Source organism: Bombus terrestris, chromosome 4 (assembly GCF_910591885.1).
Source record: "Bombus terrestris chromosome 4, iyBomTerr1.2, whole genome shotgun sequence".
In the NCBI taxonomy this organism is placed as follows: domain Eukaryota; kingdom Metazoa; phylum Arthropoda; class Insecta; order Hymenoptera; family Apidae; genus Bombus; species Bombus terrestris.
Genome location: NC_063272.1, coordinates 7,534,307 through 7,556,649, shown reverse-complemented (window position 1 = coordinate 7,556,649; position 22,343 = coordinate 7,534,307). Strand labels below are relative to the sequence as shown.

The following is a 22,343-nucleotide window of genomic DNA, read 5'->3' as shown; positions in this document are numbered from 1 at the left end:
TCGTAAACGATCAACACGCCTAATGCTTCGTTGCAGTGAACTTCACGATTCGCGAATTATTTCAGAGACGCCAACGCAACGCGAAAGAACCGGATATTCCATGGCGAACGTTACACAATCGACGCTAATTCCTACGCCTTTTTTCCTTATAAATTCACTCGACGGATGATCGGAATGGACAAGAAGGATGACGTTATTTTAAAACATATTAATATGCAATTCTAAGCTAAGAACGCTCGTCGATCGTTTACTGGAAATTATCGATCACTCTGTTGTAACATAGAGTATTTTAAAAATTATTAAATTTTCTTTCCAATTTTAAATGTTAGTGTTTCAAAAATTACCAAATTTTCTTTTCAATTTTGAATGTTCTTTCTATTCATGCGCTACATTGCTCTCAAGACACATTTACGATATTAATTTCCACTTGTATTTTCTATTACTAGAAAATTAATAAAGTATCGCTAATAATTGATACGATTAGCGGAATCCTTTCCTCAATCTATGTACCTCGCTTAACCTTTCCAGCGCCACGATATTCGATATTCGATAACGCGTTTATTATACGCTGTTTACTTATTACGGCAAGCTTGATCGAACAATTTTTCGCTATTGATGCAAAACATACCGATTATTATCTAAATATAAAAACTTGAACAGAATGAATTAAAAACGTACTCTAATTATAAATTAAATTAAATGAATTAAAAATAGAATTATTATAGACTTTTAAATATTTATTATTCATTTACTCTGATTGTGGAATTTCTTATAAGCACTTTAAATAACGAATTACATCTTTGTACTTACAAAATTAATAAATTTTCCCAGTATAGTAATTCTTTGGACGAAAACTAAATAAAGAAAGAATAAAAAACTGAAAATTCATCAAGCGTGGCACAATAAAAACGGTTTCTTCCTACTGTTTTTATTATCTCCAGGCACAAGAGCAAAGATAGTATTGGACGTACGTGCATATAGGTTCATAACGCTCATTGAATGGTTGTAGGCGAACACATAAATGGGTTTACGACGTTATGAACAATTTTTTAGTAACTCATATATGGATTCATAATGCGCTGAAAAAGTTAAGCATTTGCTCTGCCAAATTAATATTCTCTTTGACGTAAATCGCGACCTATTTATAATACCGAGGATTACTTTAATTAGACGAATCGTCGATAATTTCTCAGTAGTTAAATGAAGTACCATTGAATCATGTAAATAATTATACGAACACAGAATCATAGATTTAAACTATGTTAAGTTAGAAATCTAAAATCAATATCGATAAGATCGAAATAACTAATTACGTAAAAATCAGTAGATGAAAGAACTTAATTTGGAATAAAGGAATTCTATTTGTTTAACTATATCGATCGTGCAAGCATCATGCACATCCTCTTTATTCGTTTTTAAATACTTTACTACCTTCCTGTTAACACTATTTGTAAGAATAAACTAGAGATGTTATTCAATTACTAGTAAATTATGAATTTATGGTAAATTATTCAAATAACCGGATTTCTCGATTATTTAGAAGCTATGAATACTTGTATACAGGGTGTCTTATGCAGTTAGGTTTAAAATAGCAGAAGATAGAAAAAATATATCGTTAAGTAGTTTGTTTTAAGTGATGCATCACTTGGTATATTTTTCTGTACACTAATTGATACATTTTTCCGTCTTAAAAGAAGTACGTATTACTTTCACTTTTCTTTCTTATACTTTTTCTGTGATATATTTTGCCTAATGAAGCTATTTTTTCCTGCTTCCTACGATATAAACTGCAGTTGTATAACTTTCGATTTCTGTAAAACACCCAGTATACAACAAAATTAAGAAAAAAATCGTGCACAGTTGCACAGCATTGCGTGTGTGTTTGTATACGAGCGGAGCAGGGCGGAACAAACAACGCGATGAACAGGATGCGATAAGATCCAGCTGGCAGGATAATAATCGATCCTGCCGGCGCGTCGCAAAGATTCTAATCGACGCGTGTCTTGCAGGAGTCCATGTGTAATTGCATTTAACGAATGGAAATACTAACTGCCGCGAATTACTCCTATCAACGATGTTTCTCGCTTCCGAGAAAATCAACGAGTTCTTGACCTTGGTCAATTTGAAAATCCTTCATTTCTACCGTTACGATTACAAATACTTCTTCGATTATAAATAAGGGACATTTCGATCGAAGGACAAAATAATTTACGAATCAATAACAAATATTATAAATTTGTTATTTTAAAAGCGAATTACATTAATTACATGTTGTTTTGAATGTTCTGTGTAAATACTTTCTATTTGTATAATTTTCTATAATTAAAGTAAATCAAATTTTAACTTTAATTTAGTTTAGATGAAACCAATGTAAACGACCATATCTGATGTTTGCGATTTTCGTAAGAAATCCGTACGATCTAAGAAATCGATACGACACGAAGAAACCATGTACATACATAACTGAGCGACGAAAGCGAGTTTCATAATACACGTAGCGAAAGACATACACATACAGGTCTGGCGTAAATATTGACACGAAACGACAAGAAGCATGTACGGTACGACCCCGGTAGAAGTCGAATACTCCCTGTTTCTCCCTGTGGAATGACGAGCAACAAGAAAAAAAAGCCACAGAGAAAGAGAGAAAAAAAGGTCTATCTACGGTCGCGGCGAAAGGAAGAAAAGGACTTAGGAAAGGTCACGCGCCTGCGCGTGCAATGTACGTTCTGGAAAGAGCGCGGCTGTTCATATATCCGCGTTCATGGACATATACGGCTGTTTTCAAAACACGGTCGGTAAAGTAGACGCGAGATAACGTCGTAGAGAGTAAAAAACGGACGAAAAGCGGGACTCGTTCAAAATTCGACGAGACTTGGTATGTCGACCGTTACCATGCCATCCATATACATGCATGCCAATGGCGAAATTTTCTAGAATCATCGATAGCGCGATACACGAACATCAGCATGTACACTGTTATTTTATCTATAAATTTGCTTAATCCGCTGAAAAGTCAGGTTACGTTGACGCAAAAACCTGAACGTCTTGTGTTTAAAACGGATGAGATCAAGCTCTTTGGTCGATAAGAATATGCTCGGGCGGAACAAATCATTTTCATACGCTACCATATGGAGTTACGAGTACTCTATATTAGGACGGTACTTACGTCTTGTAAGAGTCTCTCCGCGTTGTCGTCGGGGCGCAGTAGCACAGCACGTCTCACCGATCTTCACCGAAGTCAAAGCACGCTAACATATATCCTATCTGAACGTTCTCTCGTCCACTTAACGTGCGGGGATGCGACGCGTTTATGATTACTATCGCATATGCTCTCTCTGTTTCTCTTTGTCCGGCACCACACGTGACGTTTTCAAGCCGGCAACGACGTGCAGAAACGACGGAAATCTGCGTGAGCGTGTTGAGTTCCTCGCAGCTGCTCTCACCGTTCGACCGATCGTACACACACACTGTGTGGATCGTCACCAATAGACGCGTTGTTTTTATCGAAATATCTCAGCGGGATCACCAGAAAAAAAAAAGATAGAACTTGCCTGCTCTGTCGATGAAACGTGGCTGCCCGTCGTCGTTGACGGGCAGACGAGACGAACCGAAAAGTTGGGTACGAGTTTCAAATCGAAATTTCTGTTTCCGATCGATCCCGATCCTTCGAACCACCGTTGTTGTTAAATAGACGCTTCGCCGTTTGATTTCGCGGCAGGGATAGTAAACACACAGAAACGAGGGGACGATGCGAATGTCAAACCGTACCGTTTCCGACTAATGACGGAACGCGAGGAAGAAACTTTCGAGTACAACGTTGGTTTACACATTGACGACACCTCAAGTCGTCGCGGCGAACCAATTGACACTGACAGCCGCGTTCAACTCGAGCGCGCACGCACTCTACCTTCCCCCACTCTTCTCATCCACCCTCTTACTATACCTACATATATCTATAGTAACTATTCCTACCCCCTCTACGCCTGGCCAACGTCTATCCCCGTATTATCGTTCGTAAAACGTCATCCGCGCCGCCAATCTTCCCTTCGAAGCAGCGCTTCCACGCGCTCCTGAGTCACGATTCCACTTCGATTTTGACGTATGTATGCACACACACGTTACGTGCGTAATAAAATGCACGAAGAACGCCGGCCGGCACACCAACACTTTACACAAGCGACGTCTGATTTATTTTTAAATCTGCCAAACCGCGTAAAATTTCATATTAAGAATACCTCAGGCTTTTTGCTGAACGACACTTGTTCTCAACGTTCCATCACTGCAAGTATTATGCGTTCTAAATTGCAGTAATTATTTGTGGTGAAACTTCAACTTTTCACTCGTCTGATAAAAAATGAATTTAGATTAGAATCAAGTGTAGTTGATCCAAATTATTTGAGACTCTTACATGTAAATGATATAAAATAGAATCTTTCTTTTGACTGAATCAACGTTTTACTGTCATAAATCTTACGTTTGTCACGTTATAATTATTTCCGAGTAATGTTCAATTTTTTACTTGTACACTTCGTAATGTATGAAAACTCATATATTGAAATGATAATAAAAGTGAAGGAATTTTACGTATAATTACAATCAAATCAAATATTCAAGAACGAAGATCGCCTATTAAACTGGATAGAAAAATAGAATATTACAATGGCACAGGTCTTTCAATTTCGTTGTGCGCTGCAATCGTGTACGAGCGATTTATATATTGCACAGTTCTTATCTGAACGTGGTTGTCGTCGCGGTTACGTAATAACACTGGCGATTTCAAGCGATAAAACAAACACATGCATCTGGCTGGCGTTATTTTTTTCGTTGGCGAAAATGTATTTTACGTATTTTAAACGTTTCCATCGACTTCTAGAACCAACCAGGTATGTTATAGGTGACTATAGCATATGGCAGAGCGCGGGATTCGCGCGACCGATCGTTCTACAATCAGCTGAATATTTCCACATCGACGATGAAACTTTTGAAGAGTTGTTGCCCTAGTTTTCCACTCGATTCTACTCTGGCCAGGAATTTTCTACCAGCTGGTCTTTCCATCGCTTCCGCCGTTGTTAATACGGTTCGTGTATATATAGAAATTCAACTGGGCGATGCGGAAAAAGGAAGACAATAATTAATGCAATTAAGGCGCAATGTAACAGAAGAGACGACGTCCCCGATATAGACACTGGCTCACGAAAGTATTATAATGATTGCCATAGGGAACTGTTGTATATGTTAAATATAAAATATTTTGAAATCTCACATTTTTTTGACTGAATAGTTGGTACGAAGATATTTACTGCAAAAGCAATTCTGTTCATAAGTATCTTTTGTACTGTCACTTAATAAAATAAGTTAAATTTTAAAAGCCACTAGCAGATCATAAAAATATTGAAAAATTTATATGACAAGAAAAATGTGTGATAAAAATTATCTACAGTGACTCACAAAAATATTTTCTGTCGCATATATCGAATATTAGTAGATAGGTGTAGTTATGGTCTTTGAAGGACTTACTCGAACGTTATAGACAAGAAATCAAATACTCTAGAAGCCTGTAAAAGCTATTTGAATATATTTGAGGCTAATTCATTATCGAAAAAGGCGAACGATTTTTCCAAAAAAGACTCTTTGCATTCTAAATCTCAAAAAGCCTAACTCTAATTAAACCTTTCTTAATTTTCACTATGAATTTTCTGAACAATCTATTACTAATGGCGTTACTCTGTATATTCGTTGCTGAAGAATGCTTCAGGCATAGGAATTAGACCGGCGGTAACGGGACTGGCGAACGTTCTAATTCTCGCGTAACACTCCGTATTTTCCTTTTTCGCGTAATGCATGCTATTTTCGTAATATTCACGCAAATAAACGTACGCGATATCAATGGCCGTGTATTAGAGCTAGAACCTAAATACGTGTGTTACCAACGATTTCTTTGTCGCATTGTGATGAAATAAAAAGACAAAAGAGAAAGAACGAAAGAAAGAAAAGACGTAACGCGGAGATATGCACTGCTGTATTTCATTACAGCGGACACAAAAAGTATTTGCACATCGCTGTATTTATTATAGAATTTATATATTAATTAATTAGATCCAAGTATATTAAATTACGTATCATTTAGCGCTGCTTCCATATGATCAAAATTTGATATTATGAAAATGAAATGTAGAACCTGATAAAAAAAAAACGCTACATTGGAAAATAGGATTATGTGCAAATATTTTTTTGTAGTCACTATATGTACATATATATAATGAAACATTTTTGTACTTTTAAAAGTTTTATTTTTCAAACTATCAGTAAGATAGAAAGTAAAGAGAATCCTCCTTTTCATCGACACTCAAAGGTTACTCGCATTATTTCAGGCAATGATATTTAAAATTAACAATTACACTGACGTCATCTTGTACTTCATTATCGTTAAATTTCTCTAACGAATAATTCAAATTTACAATCTGCTAATTCCTATAGTTAATAACAATGTAAATAATGGTATTAACGGTACGGTATATGTAATAATGGAATTAACGAGAAATTAACGTGCTCTGAACTGAACTTATATTTTAAAGCTCGAACTTTGCTCTACATTATTCCAAGGAGGTATAACTTTATGAATATGGACTTTAAGTGCGGGTTTAAAAAAAGATCGAATTAAATGCTTATTGCTTATAAATATGCTAATGGTTTATTAACGTCAACAGGGTAATTCTTCCCCCGTTTCTTTCGATTATTAAATGCATATTGTTACACGCCTTGTCGCCCAAACGTGACAAGGGAAAGTTCGAACGCATACGCTGGTGAAAGAAATAATGGTCACCGCTGGGAACCTTTTGCATGATAAAAGTCATAATTTATAAGTTATAAACTTTTGTTACTGTTGTTTTATTATCAAACTCGTTACTTGCTATGCTGGACAAAGAGTCGATTAAGATTGACAAGTCGCGACTTTTTACTGTCCACGTTAATTCTTTCTCTTTGCGCAGCAAGTAACAAGTAACTCTATAAAGTTACGAAAATTCCGTACGACAGGAGTTTATAATCTGAAATTTATGATCTGCGAAAATTCATTAATTGATTGAATTTAATATTTCCAGCAAAAATTTATCAACCATTATGTAGCAAGTAACACAAGTTTGACAATAAAACCATAAAATTGTAAAACTGTAAAAATCGTTTCTACGGCAAAAGCTGATATAATCTAAAATTTATTGCTTTTTAAAATTCACCTACGTATAAAAAGACCTCAACAGAATTCAAATTCACAAATACGTACGTACGTGTATAGAAAAGACGCTAGATATTTGATAAAAGGACCGTAATCGAACGGAAATTGGCGTCGATTAAATAATCATGTGGTCAGAGCAAATGAAACACGCCGAACCGCCATACAAATCGCAGAGCTTTCGACGCCGATGCAAAGGGAATGAAAAAAGATGCATCGACGAAGTTCCAAAGACACTTTTAGGTCAAACAGTTATCACAGGTTATTGACTCTGCATCAGATCGTTACTTTCACGTCATAGTATTGGTCTGTGGTGCTTTTAAATGGAAGCCGCGGTTTATCTATTCTCGGATGCGCTACATTGTCAACGCGTGTCATTCATCGATGCTCGTGTAAGAATTCGCGCGTTTCAAATTCCTCATTATCTTTTGCAACTGGACAACAGTAGGTAGATAAAAAAGGGGACAACGAAAGAGTGAAATGAATTTCATTCAAATATTAGAACCGTCGAATAATTCCCTCGTTCTTACGTGTTTATTCGCAATCTTTAACATCGTTCGAAATCTTTATTTTTAATTCTCAATTGTTTGGAAATACGTATCATTCTGACTCGAAGTGTAAAAATAATCTTAATAAAGATATGGACCATTGGTTTATCGTTAAAAGCTCGATGAAGCAAGTTTATGAGTCGTATACTTCATGAAACTAAGACACTTGCACAATAATTTACCAACTAACGATATTAGTAAATTAGATTACAAATTGTAGGCTAGAAATTTCTGTTTTACAACCGCCTAATTTTTTGTCGGATAAGATAGCCAGGTAACATCTTGTAACCGAGGAAGAATTTATAAAATTCTAACATCTTTAGCAATTTGTAACTTTATTCGAACGAATGCATAACACCTATAAAAATATTACGTGTATATGTTGTGTGATCCATAAATCAGCTAATCTTAGCCGATCGATGTAAGTCGTATTCTTATTGACTCGAAACAAAAAGATATTTTTAATCCGGATACGGTCCGGTTTCTCGGTTTCAGGGAAGATCACTTCCCAGACTTCATTTGAATTTTCGATCGGTGGACTGATTAACTTGAAGATAACGTTGCCCACCGACTAACGAACATAAATATATATTTGAATGTTAATCGTCCGAATTGTTCACGTGAATTTCTGGAAAAACCGGTCGTTCCAGTATCCACCATGGACGAGTCAAAGCTGCGGTCCTCATCATCCCCTTCGCGATGAAGAGAAAAAGGAAGTTGTCAAGATACAATACGATGAATCTTGAATATTTGCGCTTCGCATGCGTGGTTGTTCATGTTTGTTGGTGGCTCGAGGATCCGTCCGTAGTGGAAAAATTTTTTTCAAGCAAACAACTTTTATCTGCGCACGATGCGATATAATTTTGATACATTTTTAAAAATATGTATTTGGAGGTGGGATTCGTATATCGTTTCGTTACGAAATGAAAGATATATACAATGATATGAACAGATACATCATTGTAAAATATCGAATAATACTTTTTAAAAAGCAATCGATCAACGTGAACTTGATTTTTATCTTAGGTGCTTCTGGAAAATTTTAAGTACAATTTAGAATAAAAATGTGAAAGAAATATCCACGTATATATGTATTTCATAATACGTAATAATTTCTATAAAAACAACTAGGTCAGTGACATGCGTTAAAAATCATCAATTTCGAGATATCTATCAAATTGTCTCTAAAGATGAAGTATTTACTCCGAGACGAGTGTCGTAAGTATTCAATCATATTACAGAGCAAGAAGAATGCAACACTCACACGGGAACTGTTTCTTTCTCTTTTGTTTTTTAATAGCAAGCGAAACAAATGGAGAATATTTTAACGGAAACCCTCAAAATCCAAAGAATATCAGTAAAATCATAAAGGACAAAATTTGTTTATTATGAACTGATCAAGTATAATGGATCACTTCCTACTTCAAATCCCCCTCATCATCAAAGAAATGTACTTTTCTTAGTTGTGTCACTTTCCCAGCAATTCTGTCTTCAATTACAATCTACATCCATCTTTATTCAAAACGAAAAAAAGGTGGCAAAAGAAACGAAAGTAAAAAGTGTAATCGAAATATAACATAGAACGACACTGAAGAATATTGTGCAGGCGCAGAAACAATATGCTGCGAGAGGATGTGTGCAGGAAATGTATGAGCGCAACGAAAGAACAACAAGTGACACAGCACCGTCCTCGGCGAGCTCGAACGAGAAAGATTTGTTCATTATTAAATCATCGAGTAACTACTACAATGTATTTCCTGAAAAATTTACTTCCCTTACTGTCAGTTCCCTAATTCTCTAATTTTTCCCCTTCCATTACGATCTATATCCATGTTTACGCAAAATAAAAAAAGTAAAAGAACAAGTAAAAGAACATAATCGAAAGACGAAATGGAACGAGATCGAAGGATGCTGGACAGGAGCAGCAACAATATGCCGCGAGAGGACGTGTGCGGGCAACGTACAAGCGCAACGAAAGAGCAACGAGTGGCAGAGCATCGTGCGCGCCGAGCATGGGCAAAGTGAAGGTGTCGATGACGTAATATGCGGCAACCGTGATATATAGTTAGAGAGAAAAGTGGGGTTGCTCGTGACGGTAAAGGTGGACCGCGTGGTGGGGGGCGGCTTGTCACTGAGGCGGTGGGATGGGGGTGGGGCGAGTGCATCGAGTGCGCGCAAGCGCAACGACGCGCAACGCTGCGCTGTTCTGTGTTGCGCAGTCGCCACGGCGACCGTCAAGGACGTTCGCGCTCGGTGCGCCGCACCAAGCATCCGACAGAGACAGAGAGCAACAGTTAGGAATTATTCGAATAGTTCGGGATATTTGTGTAAAAATAATTATATACTCGGTTGCATTCTTTTTCGTCGAAATAATTCGAAAAGCTAGCCGAACGATCCGACGTTTCCTCGTAAAATGGTAAATAGTTTCCAGGTATATGTGTATTATGTAAAACGGCCAATGAGGTAATTGATCGACCGTATGTTAGAGAAATAGCGATCGAAATGATCGATACGTGTCTTCGATTTCATCAAAGGTATGTATTTCGAAAGTGACAGCACGTATGGCGGAAATTGTTAGGTTTAATTGATTCTATTTTAGACGAGTTTCGTTGGTTTGATCTGAGCGTTGAAAGGTAAGGATGGTATGCTTTTAGGGATATTACGTAAACATCTGGGAAAGAAGCGGTGTGACTGTGTTTTAGGAAGTAGATAGCTGTGAAAGTTTTAGACCTTTCCCTGGGTTATGTCCATAGTGATCGATGTCGTTACAGCTGCCTATGCGAATATACTCCGCAATGTGTAATATACCGATGTATAAGTTAATAAGTCGCGTTATTCGCGGTATCTCCAACGAAACAAAAACTTGTAGTATCTCTTGGAAACAACTGTTAACCTTTCACAAGTTCCTAACCTTAAATACCCTTCACGCGTTCTATTCAAAATTTCTTAATACGGTTTCTTGATAGAGCAATAATACCAAAAAGGAGGGATATAAAAATCGGTAAGTCAAACAAGCGAAAAAAGAAAGCAAGCGAACGAAATAAAAGGTATATGGAACAAGAAACCAACTAAACACACTACTAAGACTAAATGTAACACAGACGCGTAGGAGAGAGAGAATGTGGCCAGAATACTACAAGTGTATACACGAGCGACAAAGAGAGCAAGTATTATCGAATAAGCGGTTGTAAGAGAGAAACGAAGAGACAGAGAAAGCGAGGGTTGCCGGACAGAGACTAGACGCTAGGCCAGCGACTGAGAGAACGAGCAACGAGCAAGAAGGCGAATGGTCGTACGTAAGTTAAAAGAAGACAGATAGAGAGTGAAAGAGTGCCTTCTGTCTGCCGCACCCGCGAATCGACGAATTCGAGCCACTCGATCGGCCTCGAGCGGCCTTGGATGTATCGCGGTCGGAGTGCAGGGCGGAGCGAGATTGTTGCTCGTTTTCCAGGGTATTTCCATGGTACCTCTTAGAACAAGTTTCCGTCTCTTAACCAAATGAGTCGAGCGTTTTCGCCAATGAACGATTGCCTCCCTCGCATATGGTAATCATATATCACATCGGATGGCGATAGAACCGAAGTTGGAAGTTTCTTATAGAGTTGTATGTAATTCGGTAGATTGTTTCCCCATTGGTAGATGTGGTTTTGACGTTGATTTTGGGAAACATGGAAAATATAGAAGAAAATATAGAAAGTGATATCTGAAATTGGTAGATGCGGTGAAGGATACTCGGTGCTCGGCGGCCTTGAGGAATTAATTGATTTTGGCCAGACCTATAGCTTCTTTAACTTGAACGTACTAAATTAAAAATACATTGCGCTTTAAACGTCAAATTAAAAATATCCTATAAAAATGGAAAAAAACATTTTAATCCTTTTTCTCCTCTTTTTTAAACGAAGTTAACAAACGAATAACATTATCATTTTAATTTTTCAGCAACTCATTAAACCGTAAACGAATGTTCTATGAATATGTAAAACTACATGGAAAATCTCTCTTTTCCATTTCTTTTTTAAACAAAAGATCGCGAAGTTTTTGTATAATGAAAAAGGACACGCGTACATTGATTTTTTCAATTAACCGACGATTTAATGGCAAAGTATCGGCACGGTATTAGAAAGTATTCCGATTGATCGTGCACGAATAAATATGTACGATCGAACATGCCTTCGGCGACGTGCAATCTCTTAAAATCCTTACGAAGCCGGTCTCACCGCAGTCAACTTTTACTTCGTTAGAAAAGTCCGGTGTCTATTCAAGGCCATCGGGTTATCGATCAAAGCCGCGAGCGAGCCTCTAATAATACGAAAAACCGATCCCTTTCATCAAGCGAATCGCTTGAAATTGTAACACAATATGCGTCGCGGTTTCTTGCGCGCAGCAACGCGCCCGCGAACACGTCCGCCAACCAACCAGTGTTTAATTGCACGATCAAAGAAATCCTTCGGTTTTAATGCTGTCGAACAGCTGAAAGCTAACAGCTGTTAGGTGGTGTCGACACCGATCGATCGAATTTTCCGCCATTGAATCGAATTAATCCGCCACCCGATTATCCGCAGATTAGCGTCGTGTCGTTTTCATATCTGTTTAATTCTCATCGGAAATTTTACCGATCTTTTTGTATCATAATATTGGTAAATCGTGACCTATTATTATAACAAAAACTGAAAATCATTATACTCTAAAGTAAATTACAATGTCCTGCAAAATTATTATTATATCTCTATTGTAGATTTTTCTTCCATCTCTACATAAAACTCGAAAGAATATAACCAAGTTCAGGAGGAAAATCGACCAAAAGCGTAACTTCCCACGCTACGATCCATTCTTGTCCATTTTCTACACAACAATTTTAAATTTCGAAGATCCCACGCTCCCCTCCCCTCTGTGTACCAATAAATTACTACGAGCAATTACAGGGACGCACTTTTGATTAAAGTCCGACGTTTCCGGACCATTTACCAATGATATACAACGGTAGCAACGAACGCCGCCTACAAATCACCGATAAATCACGTTCCAGTTGGATTCGCGATGGTACGCAATCGTTCACGGTTTACGCTTTTCGCGATGCGATCGAATTGAAAGGCCTAAGGTGTCCTCTACGCCCTATGCCCTACGTGACACGATTTTGCGGTAATCGGAGAACAAATGGACAATGCTGTTCGCAACGCACGCCAACATATACATACAAAGAACATACAGAGAGAGAAAGAGAGAGGGAGAGAGGGAGGAAACTAAAGAGATTGTAGCTTTTTTCTTTGTTCACTCAGCGACTAAAGTCACTGCAGGTTGGAAAAAAAAAGTTTTGCATAATGCATAACCACGGTAGCGCGCGGCTACGCGGATATAGGTGCGAGACCGGCTAAATCAATGACCCGCGTTATAGTTGATCGAGCGTGTTTCGCCATCGTGGGATCTACGCCGTTTCTCCTCCTTCGTTCGATCGTAACAAAGACACTTTTATCTATGCATCCACCAGCCATATCCTCGTTGTCCATAACCTGATCTCTCTCTTTGCATAAATACGTGTATGCATCGACCAGGACAGATCGATCGTGTGCTTGGAGAAAGTACAGGGGAGAAGTTGGTTTTAAACACGTAATTGTGATCGTGATTCACGGGGCAAATTGTGGTTTAAAAGTGCAGGTTACAGCGCACATTGTATTCTTTTCAAACGAGGATTGTGATAATTTCATGCGAACCGTGTATGATCTGAGCCGAAGTTTCTAGCCGATGTAATCGCGATTCACGGCGAAAATTGTGGCTTAAAGGTGGAAGTTGAAGTGCTGGTTGTACGTATTCTTTTTAGAGGAGAGTTCGGATAATTTGCTTCGGATTGTATCGTGCGAGTAAAAGAGTACAGAGAGTCTGAAGATAGAGGGAACATCTTCATACGACGAAATTGATTACAATGGGAAACTTGATTAGATTAGAGATACTTTGCAAAGCATTCTGAAATTTGGCATCTTTTCCTTTAGTATTATTTATTAGATTCCGTCTAATAGCGATGGACCAATCCTTTGAAAATAAAACAGAATTACTAGTGACCAGTTGTTTTCGAAAGCTGAATATGAAATCTTTAGGAAGCTTATACTTTTAATAGACTACATGTACGATGAAACTATAAAAATCTATTAACAGATATCTTAAACGTTTCCCATCGTTCCTTCGGTCTCCTTAATATTAGGTCGTTCGAAAAGTTTCTTTCGTTTTATAAGGAAATAATGGATACACAACATTTTCTGTTTCATATTATTTTATCGAATTACGTATGATCCATTTTGTTTTATCAAGATAAAGATCACAACGTTCGTCAGATTAGGTTTCATGTTTGTATAAAGATGCGTTGTTGTAAAAGACCTGTCTGTAAAAGAAAGATACTTTTCGGACAACCTAATACGTTACAAGCGACAAACAAATCCCACAAACAATTGTTATTGGCGTTACCACCAAACGCTATGTCAGCAAGTACCTCGCTCTACCGACACGAAGTTACACAACGAACGATTGCTCACAGTTATTCAGAGTCTCATAATCGAAGCAAAGCATCGACAGATCGATCGGCCGCCGAGTCGATGCATCAGTCTTTAATTCACCGGAAGATAATTAGAAAGTTTGATTAGAAGAAAAAAATAAATTGGTTAAAATCTCAATTGGAGAACACAATTCACGACGTATTGCGTAAGATAAAGGTCCGCGAGCGTTGCAGCACGACCCGACGTAATCTTGCGCAATTATGCTCTTGCTGCACACTATTCGCAAGAATTTAATCGGTGATAAGCGAGCGGTCGGTGTGCGTGAGTCTGTGTGTCGCGGCCAGGATCGAGAAACGCGGTATTTTCACGGATATCGTTAGGAAATTGTACGAGAGTTTTTCTGAACGAGCGAACCGCCGCGCCGCTATCGCGAAACAGATGTCCGCGCGACGCTTGCGTAACGACAGTACAATTACATACATATACGTTAATAACAACGAAATCTGAAATAACAACGAACAGCGAGGGAAAAGAGAAATGCGATAAATCTGCGACGCTCGAGAGCAAAATTACAATGTAGAGATAAATCATGCTGTGATACGAGAGTGTGCGAGTAAGACACATAACAGATAAATAATATAAAAGTAGGTAAATGAAAGTTAGTTCGGAAAGATTAGACCGTCTTAGGCGAAAATCATGGGTCGTGTTTGACAATTTTTTGGGGAGCAAGTTGCCAAGTAAATCGAAACTGTGTTCGAAATTATAAAATGAATAATTTCGAACACAGTTTCGATTTACTTGGCAACTGAATATTAGGCATTATATGAATTATTATTGGCAACTGAACATGAATATTAGGTTGTCCGAAAAGTTTCTTTCGTTTCATAAGGTGATAATAGATGAACAAGAATTTCTGTTTTATATTATTTTATTGAATTAAGTATAATCCATTTCGTTATATTTCTATTACTATGTTCGTGCATAATTCAATAAACTAATATAAAATAAAAAACATTGTGCGTCTATTATTTCCTTATAAAATGAAAGAAATTTTTCGGACAACCTAATATATATTGGAGAGTATAAAGGTATTTTTTCAACAGAATAACGGTGTTCGATTAACTTGTTTGATGGCAAAAATAGAAGGGAGAACTGGTTGACACGTTTATCGAATCTCTTCGTGTTCTTTTTAAAAATTTTCTTAAAATTTCACCTTTGTGATATCGCATAATTCTAAAGAAAAAAGAAGAAGCTTTCCCTCGTCCAAAATAGTTTTTAAATATAGTTCTATGCCTATAACACGAGAAGATATGAGGAGTATGATGTAACGAGAAGAAAGGAATTATTCAAACTTTTCAAGAGCAAGAACAGAAGTTTTGTGTCTGTAAGAGCGTTTCTTTCTTTTCTTTCTTTTTTTCTTTTCCACCAGTCAAAGGAGCTACTATTCACTGGAAACCTGCGCTCGTTAAAAATAACGATGCTATCTGCAGCGGCCGATCTCGCCTGAATGTTAATTCACTTTCTACGGTGGTAAACTGGTCAATCACGTTCCGATTGAAAAATGGTTTGACACGATTTACATTTTACGGTAAATTCGCAGGCAACGATCTACCGGATCGAGTTTAGCCAATACTTGGCGCACAGGCTTAGTCGCAGCCTTGAAAGCAGTCTCTTCGAGATTCTTGTTTTTTAGATCATATCACTTGGGATACGTAACGCAAGAGGTAAAGCAGGTTCATCGTGTATTTATGTCATCAGTTGTACGAGTGGTGTGATTTAACTTGGGTCAGACGGATCTTGATCTTGGAAGTTGATAATGGCGTCGATATTGGCTTAAATAGCATGAATTAATTAAATATTGTTGAAAATTTCGTTATCTCTTATCATTGTTATAGCCTCAATTACTTCGCACTTCTATTATTCTTTGTTTCAGAATTGTTATCTTTATTTGAGAATTACAAATTAAATTGCGGAATATTTTATTTTTCCTCTTGGCGATAAATTAAAATAAATTATAAAAGTACTTTATACTTTTCATAATTATTTATTGATATTAATGAAAGTATATATTTTTATCGTGACTACAACTACAAATGATACATCGTATTTCAGTATAATAACTATTATATACGTAAATTGTAACAAAAAGAAAAGACATTGCAACATATGGGAAAAGAACGTGAAATAACGTGAACGACAAAATAAGAAACAGCGTGAGAAAGAGGAGATAGAGTGGATGGAGTGGAAAGGAAGGAAAGAAATAAAAGAACTTTAGATATTGTGTATAATAAGCAAAAAGCAGAACCATGTATCCCGATAAGGGAATTGTTATCTTAAGTAAAAAGAAACTATTATATAAATGAAATAACTGAAGTTTCCCCAACAAATTAGAAGCACCGAGTGCATATCTCTTTCCAGCAACGACTGATCGGTAGAGTCTTCACGCGTTTGTAGAAAATCTAGAGATGCAAAAACGTGCACGACGCATACAGTATGCAAAATTACGCGAAGCGTACGAAATGAAGTATTTGTTGTAACATTAACAGGGTGAAATAAGTTTCTCTGTAAATTCCATTTCTTCGAGTACCTTCGTAAAAATACGAATTTGCACAAATATCCGCAATCGCATATTTTTCCACTTCGACTGCACTTCCTTAAACTCTGTCGCAGCAACCAACGAGCAAGAGAAGAAAGCCAGCAATTGCAAAAAGCGAGCAATCGAACAATTAATAGAAGTAGCAAATTCTTGCGTGTCTCTAGCGTCCCAACTGTGTTAAGTATGAGCGTTTCTCCGTGGAATCCCGACCAGTTCTCCATAAATATGTCGGCGACAAGAGATTCTTGCGTTCTCATGGCCGAACGATAGTGATCGCATGGAAGAAAGGAAAAATGTGGGGCCGCGCAGGAAGATGAAATGGATATCCCTGTTTTACGTTGAAAACCACGCGCTAACATTACTGGAATTCTACCGAAACGTGGCGTAATGCAACGCAGGTTGCCGATTGCGGTCCCATTGCACGTAATTGTAACTAAAATTGGCAGTCGGACGTACGAAATGTCGATGGAGCGGCGTGGAACTTAGGGGAACGTGTTAGTTGCGTTTCAAGCGAAAATTAACTGGTCATTGGCGGGAAATGATGGAAACGGCCAGCGAATTTTCTAGTATGAGCATATGGTAATAATTTGATCGTTTGGAAAATTCGTAGTGTTTTTAAAATTGGGAAATTTCAATAAGATTCGCGTATGACCGAAGAATGTGCCAAAAATATTGGGCCTCATCGTTGGCTGAAGTATGCAACGTGAGTAGCTTCCATTTATGAGATAGAAATTATTTCGACTCTTGCTAATTACTTTATTTAATGATAAGAAACCTGCCGTAAATCGAAATGAATAAATATCACAAATAGAGGACCTATCAATGTAAATGCTTAAATCGAAATTACTTAGAACACAGAAAGAACAGCATGAAGATTTCGTTTTTCAAAGTAAATAGACACGAATGCTAAAATAGTCTTTGAAAGAGAAATTTCATCCTAAATTACTCTTCCTGTTATAAGTAACTCGATGTTGCCAGTGTCTACGTACAAAACATCAAAGAGATGTTTCTACTCTTGTGAATGTACGATTCACTTTATCAAAGAAATTTCAATTTCTCCTTGAAATTCTTTGAGAAATTCGTAGAAAAATTGAATACAAAATTTTCTGATTAAAGAAAGGCAGAACAGATCGAGTTACTTTCCAAAAATTGATTTCCACCTAAGGATCCTTTGTTACCAGATAGAAACCGCTACTGTGCCTAAAGATACACAAGTCTGTACTTGTATAGCAACTGCAAACACGATGTTCGATCGTTGTCTAACATCTTGCCTCTATTCGTGCTTGTAATCGAAGCCCAACATTGATTGGCACGATACCGTGCGTACAAAGGATAAACGTTAGGGTACGGTGTTGTCTTTTAAGTGTCACTCGGTGCATTGGTTGTAATACAATATGAATTGTGTACCTGAATCGATATGAACATTCTTGAAAATCGTATAAAGCGTGTTCAGCTTTGCACATCGGCATGATACAAAGGAACGAAAGAAAACGTGAATCTATTAAATATTCGTAGGTGATCTACTACTGTGACCATTCCTACTCCTACGATAGATTCAAAGCGAATCATTATACATTTCCTGACGGAAATGTTTCGATTAGAATTTTATGAACATGGATTTTCCTAAGAATAGAAATCTGTCAAGTGACTAAGAACAAGCACCCATTGTTCTTAGTCATACAGACACAATTTTAAGAAAAACAAATTACTTATTAGATCGTGGATTTTTATACATTTACGACAACACGCGTAGATGTAGAAAAATAACAACAAGATAATTAAAGTATAAATACAATAAGCAAATAATTTATCAAGGGTGAACTATATTTTGCGACAATTCAAAAACAAGACACACCTTTGATCGGGTTTCGTTTATTATTGAATATCATTGTTTAATTTCATTATCGATTATCTGTAAAAATATTTATGATTTGCATGAATATTCTACGAACCAAGTATTACAACTCACGTCCTGTAAATCTCATCTTTCACGGATACGAATTTTAATGGAATCTAATCGAGCGTCTTACGTTAGACAGAGGAAGCGATTGAAAGAGAAATAGTACGAGCAATCACCATAAGCTGACCTTTGTATCCGTCTGGCAGGGAATGGAAATGTTTAATGCCGGCCGTACAACCAATTCAGACAATTAAGTCGGCGTCGTTTAATACAATCACGAGTCCGACTAATTAAAACTTTCAGTTATTCAATACGATAATCATGCACGGTGGAAGGAAGTTAATGTCACAGGAAACGGTTTCGGTAGATTATACGAGTAAAAACATTTTCATGCCGGTTCAACGGATGATAAAACGACGTAAACGTTTGCGTTTAATTCGCGGTTTCCATTCCCCGACAGATATATTTATTCTGCGGTATTGTGTGAGTCGTAATAACGATCCATTTTAACCATATTCCGGACTAATATACTTCTTTACCATGTTGGTGTCGAAGGAGCAATCAACCAGGAAGCAAGAGTATAACAGAGAGTAACAAGAGCATCTCAAGAAATCGAATCTCAAGAAAATTGTCTTTGCAAATTCTTTACAAAAAATGAAGTGGAATTTTGCTTGTCTGAGTGACAATTTGTGTTTCATTCACCTTCGTTATTACAAAGTACCGTGAAAATCACTTGCACTCGATGATCTTTATATTGGGTTGGTAACTAAGTAATTGTGATTATCAATACCACCTCATGACAAAATCCGCGACCATTTAGTTGCCAGCCTAATATTTAGAGATTTCACGACTCTTTTTCCAACATCTTACACTTTCACGAATATTGTCTGATTTTTGGTTAAAAAGAAATTTTTAGGATCGTAATCTTACATGACTAGACTGCGAATTTTATATTTTATGAATATAACTAAAGAGATGTAAATTGAATAGAAATTTGTTTCATCTACGTTCTAATGTCACGATAAGTACCCTATTTTGGATGATTTATATATTCTTGTATATTATGTGTATTTTGTAGATTTTTAGAAATTCTTGAATGTCCCCAAAATGCATAAATATCTGCAGTCCATACACGACGCACGTTTGTTTCGCAACTGTATTCAGCGACTGTCCTGAAGAAATGTAATTATTGCGAATATACTGTAGCGAGGAATTGTATTAAATATTATAAATACGAATATTCCTAGAAAGACAGTAATAAACCTGTCCTCTTCGCGATTACTAGATATATCTACTAAAATACAAGACCTGAAGAGTAGACAGGTTAAATACCTTCAAGTAGAATGTATTGGCCGATGAAATTCTTTGGTCATTGAAAGGTTAAACAGGAATGTTTGATCGAGTCGCGGTGAAAAAGCAGAGGAATAAGAATAGACGAACCTAGAGAAGCGGGAAAACGAAGCTGAAGTGGACGGTAGTGGAAGAAATCGATTTACCTGTCGTGGCTGCGAACTGTTGCACACCTGTTGCTAATACAGTTGCAACTTTCGCTGATCACTGCGCACGCGAACATGCTCACCTATGGTCCTTCGTCGTGATAAATTAAACAGCTGGGTTATCGAACGGAACGATCGTATGCGTTTCTGAATCATTTTCGATTCATTGATCATCGTCTTTTTTACGATTGGCTCTGATTATCCACGCTTACTTGGAATCGATAGTTTTATAGAAATTCTAAAAGAAAAAGTCGCAAGGGATGTACTTGCTTTAGGTTTAATTTCCTCGGATCTACACAACAGAAAAACGACTATCAAATGATCAATATTCTTTTTATGATAAGTATAAGGTTTATGTTTGGACAGTAGAGTAAACCGTAAGTATTTCTGAGTAACTAAAGCAAAACTTGTTGACAGAAAAGCAATAAAGTTAAATGTTACGAAGATTTCACCGAAAATATAATTTCTTATCGAAAGTTGTAAATAAGGTTGCGGTTCAACCGCGTTAGAAGATAAAGTTTGTTGTGCTAGAATTTTCGATATCGTAATTTCTTGGAAAAACTTTCCTGCATTGACAAAACAGAATCTCTCTTTATTAGCACGAACATCGTTCGATAACGTTACTTTTTTTTTTTGTTTTTTCTTTTGTTTTCCAAGGAATACATGGCTAGATAATTTGCAGTTATTTTCGACCAATTTTCAATCTAATTATTATTGCGGTTTGAATAAGCAGGGAGAATAGGAAGCCAGCTGCACGAGCTTGCAGCCAACGTTAAAATAATCTGCGGTACAAGTACGTAGGAAGAAAACGTATCAAATAGAATGTAGCAGACTAATAAAATCTAAACCGAATAGAATCTAGTGAAATGTTTTAAAATGACCACCCATCTAAAAATATTAATTATCACACTCGGAAGTAATGTATGAGAAATATGACGAAAAATAAGAATTTTGTCTTTGAAGAAATAAAAATCACTTCAAATAGTGTCATAGTTGCTACAAGTTCCCAATGGCTATCTATCCGCAATTCTTTCGCAGCTCGATAAAATAACGAAGTTCAGCAGCCTGTGTTAATAAAATTTCAAATTTATATTATAAGTGTCCATGTAGTCCAAGTGTCCATGCTTTATCATTGGCCAAAGTACATACGGTAGACTGTGTCGTATCGTCTCGATTTACACGTCATAATCTTGGAGCGCCGTGAATCTTGAAGAGCCTCCAACCGGTACGTCGGCCCGCGACCAAAAATGCACGCCACGGACCGTACGATCGTAACACGACGTCGCTTAAATTTTCTCGCCGCGATTTTGTCCTACGGGAAGGTGTCACGTGTTATGAGAACGGTCGTCACGAGTGAATTCTATTTGCCTCTGCATCCGCGCACGCACGATCTCACTGGTAACCAATACGATTCGACACGGCTATCGTGCCAAAATTACGACGAGGCTCGCACGAAGAACGATGATCAGAGGCTGAGGACTTTTATGCAACTTTATATTCTTATACGCGTAACTGCAAAGCGATGAAGCCTGAATAGAAATTTCTTTCCTTCAGCAAACATCGCGTCAACTGTGGTTAAGTATCCGAAGCTTAAAGCTCGATGTGTAAAACATGAATTTCGATATACTTATTTAAAGTTTGAAATTTGAAATATTACGGAGGCGTGGCATATTTGTTGAAAATTAATTAATACGTAGCGATACGTTCGGATATTTGGAACCGTACGAATCATTCTATTAAAATTCAATTTTCACCCTACAGAATCTCCCGGAGATAAAATTTCGATTATTATTAATGACCATGCGCTACGGTTCGTTCCGATTTCTGGAAATATCTATCGGTTGTAGATCGATCGAGTTCCGTGCCGCGAGCTCGCGGAGAAGAAAGAAAGGAAAAGGACAGGAGGAAGAAAAAAAATGTTAACGAAACCGGTAGCGGCATGAAGGGAGAAAAAATCGATTTTCCTGTCACTTGCGACCTTCCACACTTCGAAACTGGTGAAAACCGACCTCTCGAGTTTTACATTGAGGCACTACGCAGGGTGTGGTAGGTAACGCACAAGGTTGACTACATTCACGTTGGCGCCATTA

At 37.3% G+C, this 22,343-nt stretch overlaps 1 protein-coding gene across 2 annotated transcripts in view; it reads right to left on the bottom strand.

Moving 5' to 3' along the window:
• Positions 1–22,343, bottom strand: part of LOC100644717 (terminal nucleotidyltransferase 5C) — a 165,024-nt gene that overhangs the window by 91,742 nt on the left and 50,939 nt on the right. The window contains exon 1 of one of the 2 annotated variants that reach the window (XM_048405338.1): positions 3,170–3,882. The exons of the other annotated variant lie outside the window; for it this stretch is intronic. The gene's annotated coding sequence lies outside the window, so the exon portion shown is untranslated. Of the gene's footprint in view, positions 1–3,169; positions 3,883–22,343 lie in introns of those variants that run through there. 2 annotated transcript variants of the gene reach the window in all.